Source organism: Oryctolagus cuniculus, chromosome 1 (assembly GCF_051225735.1).
Source record: "Oryctolagus cuniculus isolate XC-2025 breed Fujian yellow rabbit chromosome 1, ASM5122573v1, whole genome shotgun sequence".
Classification (NCBI taxonomy): domain Eukaryota; kingdom Metazoa; phylum Chordata; class Mammalia; order Lagomorpha; family Leporidae; genus Oryctolagus; species Oryctolagus cuniculus.
In genome coordinates, this window is record NC_142867.1 from 213,407,135 (window position 1) to 213,413,500 (window position 6,366).

Below are 6,366 nucleotides of genomic sequence, written 5' to 3' on the forward strand. Positions count from 1 at the left end.
AGAAATTACCAGGGAATAAAGGGAGGCTAACACCCTCTTGATGTCTCATGTGCACATTTACAACCATGGGAAGCTGCCCCGATTTTGTCAGCTCCAGTGACAGTATCTTGTCCTCACACTACAGTAATGCATTGAGGGCAGTGTCTCTGTCTCTCTCAATCTTGCACCATCTGCAGTAACCAGCTCTCTTTGCATAGTCAGGCTCAGAGGCCCCTCCTTTTACATTTGGATTCCCCTAGATTGACAGTTTGACACATAATATACCATTGAGCGAGTCTACTACCCCAACTGCAAGCTTGCTCACATCTTTTCTTCTTATACTAGGCATCTGAATGGAGTCTGGTGCTTACTAAGTGTGTGATGAGTGAGTGAATTAGTTGAAATTGGATTACCCTGTTGATATGCTCAAGCCAAGCTAAGTCCCTTGCCTTATTAAGGCCAGTGTATTTTACCCATTACATTTGGCTCAGTGATATAACAAATTGTACATAATACTAGTGCATACTTCAAATGCCAATTCATATGAGGGAATAATTTCCCAATAGTGTTATCTAGATTCTTCTTAAGTTCCCTGGGTTGAGGTCAGTCTTTGTAGTTAGTTTTGGGTTCCTGACCCAAACACAGCCTGTGCCAGTTATGAAAAAAAAAAATCAGTTTTCCATGGTTTGGATAAAGAGGCGACCGTGGGAACGTGTACACTTCTGTCTCTAGTTCTGGTAAAATCACTGAAAAGCCAACCCAGCCTGGCTCTCCCACGTACCCACACGGAAATGAGGATAGATGAGGACTATCGAACAAGAGGAAATGGAACAGAGGAAATGGACCCATTTTGCAAGGCCAGCTTTGGCATCTGGAACAGAGGAAAGCACTGGTCCCACTCAGAAGGGAATGATTGCTTCAGCTTTTTATTAGGAATGACTGAAGTAATCTTGCAAACTGTACTATATAAGGAAAAAATGTGGACCCAATTCATTCAAAGGAAAAACTCAAATGCAGATAAAAACTTATGAACAGAAATGAGTCATTATGGCCTTTTTAATTGCTAAAAATATGAACCAAGAGTCTGAATGAAGATAAAACAGTATGTCTCATTGATTATTATGTAACTCAAAATTGTTTCACAAAGGGATTGTAATGACATGAGCAAATGCTAGTGATACAGTTTGCATGAAGAGGGTTATACACAGCTGTGTTCACAGCATAACTGTCAAGAAAAATGCACTTATGCACATAAAAAGTCTGGAAGACAATAAGCTGAGAACACTTATTTCTAGATAATGACATGGACAGTGATTTTAATATTTTTGAAATTTTTCTTAAAAACTACAACATACACATAGTACTTCAAAAGTGAAAAGAAATATTTAAAAAGTTTATGCCACCAAGAACAAACACAAAAGTTCAACTTGTTCCCAGAAACAAATAAATTAAATATGAGCAGACTTAAAAAAATATCAGATGAAGGGGCCTGTGTTGTGGTGCAGTGGGTTGATCTGTGGCCTGCAGTGCTGGCATCCCATTAGGGCACCAGTTCTGATCCTGGCTGCTCCACTTCCCTTCCAGCTCCCTGCTAATGCGCCTAGCAAAGCAATGGAAGATAGTATAAGTCCTTGGGTCCCTGCACCCACGTGGGAGACCCGAAAGAAGCTCTTGGCTTTTGGTTTCGGTCTGGCCAGCTCCAGCCATTGTGGCCATTTGGGGGGTGAACCAACAGATTGAAGACATCTCTCTTTCTGTAACTCTTTCAAATAAATAAATAAATGTTTAAAAGAAATGGGTGAAATGAAATTAAAAGGTTTTCAGTCTAAAAAGTTCAAAATCCATGTGTATGAGGGGTCATCCAAAAGCTCAAGGAAAAAAGCTTTGCATGGAATCCCCATGAGTAAGGATGCCCTTAAGCCATGGACGTGCTTAGCAAGGTCACTCAGGAATTTAAACTGGAGAACAGAGAGGGGAGGGTGAGAAGAGACACAAGGAGACCCAAGGTCAACAGTCAGCCAGAGGAACCTATGGAACCCAGTGCTCTGCAAAGGAGTAACCCCCTGGCGTCCACCCTGTTATGAGTGCCCCTCCCACGCTGACACTGAGGGTGGCCCCGTGACCTGATTCATCCCTGGGCATCAGTGCACATGACTTTCAATGCTTTATGGGCATTTACACTTTGAGCTGGGCCCCTTAAAATCCCGAGACCACCCTGCCATGAAGAGGCCTGGTATTAACAACTCCACGGAGAGAGGGCAGCCAATCCCAGAGCAGATTAGTAGAAGAATCTCTCCAGCCACCACATTAAATCATGAGAAATTTTTAAAAAGCCATTGTTGTGTTTAGCTCAGATGTCCTAGGAGTGGCTTGTTATCCGCAGCAGATAAGCAAGGCAGCCCCGACAGGAACTGCTGGTGCTCCTTGAATTCTTCCCTTTCCAAAGGACTTTGATTCCTGGCTCACCCAGACCCAGCTGAGGGTCTGTTCTGATTCTCTTTGAGAGTCCCAGCTTCCATATGGACCCCTGGTGCTCGACAGGGACCCCACCTTATTGTAAGGGAGTGCTTGTTAAGCCCTAGCATGCAAAGAGCTGAGCCCAGGTGCAGAGTGTCTTTAGGGCAGGGAGGTTGCTGGTCTTGTTCATTATTACATCCACATGCCTGGAATGGTGTCTTATCACACAGCAAGATCTTCAGAAATATTTGTAGGAGGCTGCTGTTTGTGACATAGGCATCCCCGTATCTGAGTTCCGTTCCGAGTCATGGCTACTTCACTTCTAATCTAACTTCCTGAATGTGTCTGGGGAGGCAGCAGAGGTGGCCCAAGTACTTGGGCCCCTGCCACCTGTATGGGAGACTCAGCTGGAGTTCCTGGCTCCTGGCTTTGGCCTGGCCTATTTCCGGCCATAATGGACATTTGGGGGAATAAACTAGCAGATGGGGGAATTGCTCTGTCTCTCTCTCTCTCTCTCTGCCTTTCAAATAAAAAATAACTAAAAATTAAAACATAAATTCAGGGGCCTACCTGTGGTGATTCTGATTTAGCAGGTTTGGTCGGATTCCTGAAACTGACTCATTATTAAGCCATCTGAGGCAGGTGGCCTAAGAACTGTATCATCGGGGCCCCAAGTTAACCTTGAAACAAAAAGAGGCCGGTTCACCAATTTTCCAACTGACTGCATCAGAATCACCTGGGAAGTCTGTTAACAATATTGACTCCTGATCCTCACCCCCAAGTTACCAGGGCTGAAGATCCCTGGAGGTGGCGGCTCCCCATCTGTATAATTCAAAAGTACTAAGTGAAATGCAAGTAGCAGTGGTAGTGGTGGTGGTGGTGGTGGTGGTGGTGGGGCAAAGCCTGGGGATTAAATAGTTTACCTATTTTAGGTAATCAATCAGGGTTCATTGTGAGGCATTTTGCTTCTCCTAAGAAAGAGTAAGCCAGGCCCCTGAGACTCTGACAGAAAATGCTTCTGGAAACCCATCTTTAATTCCTGCCTTCAGTGTCCAAAGCCTGCAAGATCTGGGCCCTCCTTCCTCTGCTCCTCTTCCTCCTCCTCCTTCCCCAAACACTAAGGCTGGTTCACCTGCTTCACCAGCCCTGGCTCAAGCTGGCCACTAGATCAGGAATTTCTTAATTCCTGTCCATCTCCACCCACTTGGATCTTTTCTGAACCTTTGGAGCTTGTTACTGTCTCCCAAGTTCTGGCCACATGGAACTGGCCAGCCTCTGTTTGGAACCCAAACTGGACATATACCCAGGCCCCCACACAGCTGGTTGGAGTTGGTGCTTAAATCTCCACCACCTTTCCCCCGTGAATCCAAGCTCTTTGAGGACTGGGAGTTTTCCTTGTCCATCCCCTTGTCTCCAGTCCTGAGTGCTGTGGAGCTGGAGCTAGGAACTGAACCCAGGCACCCCAATATGGGTTATGGGTGTCTTAGGCTAAATATCTGCTCCTAATTCTGAATTTTCGGTGCCTACCAGGCTCCTGAGCTGGATGTCCCACAAATGCTTCAAACTCAACAAGTCCCAAACTAACAGACCAACTCCATCCCACACATTTGCTCCTTATCTATTGATTAGTTATCTGCCAATTGCCCGCACCCCAAATTCCATATCCCAAGACTGTGTCCAAGAAAATGACATGTTCTCTCCCTTCAACTTCCACAGTATTTCCCCAATCCTTCCCAAGGTGCACTTTCTACTTCAGGAACTCTTTATCTCTTGCCAGAGTTCTTGCAAAAAGCCACCTCGTTAGTTTGCCAGGTTCGTCTCATTTTCCTCCCAACACTGAAAACATGTCAGTGTTGCTAATGCACAGGTCTGAACAAATTCTTCCCCTGCTTGAAAACTTGCAATGGCTCCCCATTGCTTACATCCTGGATGAAGCTCCAGCTCCCTAGTGTGCTCTGTATGGCTGGTAAAAAACTCATTTGACCAGATGCCATCTCTGGGAAGTGAGACTGTGGGGAAGAGGCAGGAAGGGGCATGAAGGAATGACCAGCACTGACAGTATGCCATCCACTGTTGTAGGTTCTGGGGACCCAGTGAAGACCTTGCTTTGATGGAGCTTCCGTGTGAGGATGGAAACAAACAGTACCATTGATAGCTGCTTCTCAGACGACCAGGTAGCTAGTGGTCTATCCTGAGAAATGAGGAGTGTGACAGGATGTTACTGGCTCCAATTCCTTGCTGTTCTTTGTAGCCCTGCTTTCCCACCAGAAGTAAGTGGACTTTTCTCTGCTTGACTTTGGGCTTGGCCATGTATGTGACTTGTTTTGGCTAATGGGATAATAGCAATGTGAGACAATTTGGTTCTTGAAAATGCTTGTGTGAGTAAATTTGTCTCTCATGAAAAAAAAAAAAAAAAGATTGCCCCATGTGTCCTGCTGCTCTCAGAAGAATGAAAAAAAATTAAGTTAGAACAAATTTGTAAATTATGTTGTTTATTTTTTTAAACAAAAGGCTTCACATATCTATAACTGAGGCAATCTATGAGTGTAGAGCATAGTAACAAAGAAGAATCGGGGGCAACACTGTGGTGGAGGGTTAAGGTGCTGTCTACAGCACTGGGATCCCATATGGGCAGGCCTATTCAAGTTCTAGCTGCTCCACTTCTAAACCAGCTCCTGCTGACGTGCCTAGGAAGGCAGTGGAAGATGTCCCAAGTGCTTGGGCCCCTCCTACCCATGTAGGGGACCCTAAGGAAGCCCCTGGCTCCGGACTGCAGCCTGGTCCAGCCCTGGCCATTGCAGCCATTTGGGGAGTGAACTGGCAGATGGAGGATCTCTCCTGTCTCTCTTTGTCTCTGTCTCTCCCTCACTCTGTAACCCTGCCTCTCAAATAAATAAAATCAAAAGAGAGGCAGGTTATAGACAGAGCAAGGGAGGGACAGAGAGAAAGGACTTCTATCTACTGGTTCATTCCCCAAATGGCTGCAATGGCTAGAGCTGGGCTGATCCAGAGCCAGGAGCTTCTCTGGGGTCTCCCACATGGGTGCCGGGGCCCAAACACTTGGGCCATATTCCACTGCTTTCCCAGGCCATAAACAGAGAGCTGGGTAAGAAGAACAGCAGCTAGGACATGAACTGGCGCCCATGTGCGATGCCAGTGCTGCAGGTGGAGACTTAGCCTGCTATACCACAGCATTAGCCTCTAAAATCTTATTTAAAAAAAAAATCAGGTTCCCAGTGAAACCTAACTTTATCAGCTTAATACAATAAGATGGTAGTGATCTTGGCGTAGCATAAATATGTGTGCCATCTCAGGCAATTCCTTATACGCCCAGCCTGGTTCTTCTCCAATGTCTCCACATGGAGTTGTACCTGATTTTATTATGGTTTTCATCTGAGTCCTTTGGGAAATGGGACAGTTTTGCTTTTGCTTGTTGGCCAGAAATCGCTTGATCCTGAAAGTCTTGTAAGAAGACATGGTGAGAAAGAGTCACCCACATGCATTACATTAGCAGAAAAAAGGCTCATGTTGTTTTAAGACACTGAGTTTTTGGGTTGTTTGTTATGCAGTATTACTGGGACAAGAGCTGACCGATACAAGGGGCCCTAACTCCATCCTACAAGAGATCTACTTGGTGTCCCTGCATTAGTGGGACTGCCCCTGAGGGACTGGGCTGCTGCTGGGGGGAATCTCCCTACTTCCTTACTTCCACACCGAAGCCCTTCCACACGAGATGTATGCTAATCTAGCTGTTGACATCACCATCTAAGAAACCTGAGTGTGTTTTTCCCTGGTGGCCTGAAAGGGCTTATGACGTGTCTCTCCCATCTGCTGTGAGGTCCTTGAGGGGCAAGCTTGTTTTTGATTGCTACTCAGCACAGAACCTGGTAGAGGGTCTGGTGAGGTCTGTTAGTGGTGTGTGCAGAGAAT

At 45.8% G+C, this 6,366-nt stretch overlaps 1 pseudogene; it reads right to left on the minus strand.

Annotated features, from left to right (window-relative positions):
- Positions 1-5,758: 5,758 nt before the first annotated feature.
- Positions 5,759-5,913, minus strand: LOC138844958 (large ribosomal subunit protein eL39-like; annotated as a pseudogene).
- Positions 5,914-6,366: the final 453 nt, after the last annotated feature.